The following is a 902-nucleotide window of genomic DNA, read 5'->3' on the forward strand; positions in this document are numbered from 1 at the left end:
ACCACATCCAGGGCGCGTCGGCCACCCGGCCCTCCCGAAACCGGCATGAGGAGGGGAAACTGGGGAAGCCAGGACGTGTCGGCAATGAGCTTGCGCGCCAGATCAAAGGATCCAGCGACGGTGCTGATCGGGGTCTGACCTTAGGGGGATGAATGGAATGGGGTCCCTGCGACAGCCCCAGCCACGACCCTGGGAGTGAACCCCGGGGCGATTCATGTACAAGCGACCCTCAGACAGGCGTAGTCCCGGGAAAAACCCAGGGCCACATGGTGCGTTCGACGTGTTGATCAATGTGTCCTGCAATTCACACTAATTCTCGCAGCTAGCTGCGTTCTTCATCGATGCACGAGTCGAGTGATCCACCGCCAAGAGCCACAGACGTCGGCCTGACCCTGCCGGTGCAGGAGAGGTTGGGGGAGGCAGAGCTGGCTGTGGCAGGACAGCCCAGCTCCCTGTCTAGCTCGGCCGAAACCATTGTGGTTTTAAAAAAAAAAATAATAATAATAATAATCCAGGTGCTCAGCCTGACCGCCAGCTGCAGCAGCACAGCGCTTCCCAGGGGGATGGAGGTAGGCCGCTCCGCCACCTGCCCACACGGCCCGATCCACTCATCCTTCCCCGACCCCTTTCCTTTTGGGAGGGGGGGCTGGGAGATGGACAACGAGGCAGGCCAGAGACAGCACAGACAGGGGGTCGGGTGGGACCACTAGAGTCTTCAAACCCCAGCCCGGCTGCATAGGGCCCAGCTCCAGGTACCTGGGCAAGAGGGAAGGTCACCCACTGTGCCAGCGGGCCTGACCATTGCTCACACACAGATGTGGGCGGCTGGAACCTTGGCGCCCACCGTCAAGTGAGCCAGCTGCACCATGGCTCAGGGCTCATGCCTGGCGTGCCGGGCGCCT

General features: G+C 61.8%; 1 non-coding gene across 1 annotated transcript; it reads right to left on the bottom strand.

Moving 5' to 3' along the window:
• Positions 1-223: 223 nt before the first annotated feature.
• Positions 224-374, bottom strand: LOC138526679 (5.8S ribosomal RNA). The gene has a single exon (XR_011283708.1). It is a non-coding gene; the product is annotated as a 5.8S ribosomal RNA (ribosomal RNA).
• Between the last annotated feature and the right edge of the window lie 528 nt (positions 375-902).

The sequence above is a fragment of the Ambystoma mexicanum genome, chromosome 7p (genome assembly GCF_040938575.1).
Source record: "Ambystoma mexicanum isolate Mex_15411 chromosome 7p, UKY_AmexF1_1, whole genome shotgun sequence".
NCBI lineage: Eukaryota > Metazoa > Chordata > Amphibia > Caudata > Ambystomatidae > Ambystoma > Ambystoma mexicanum.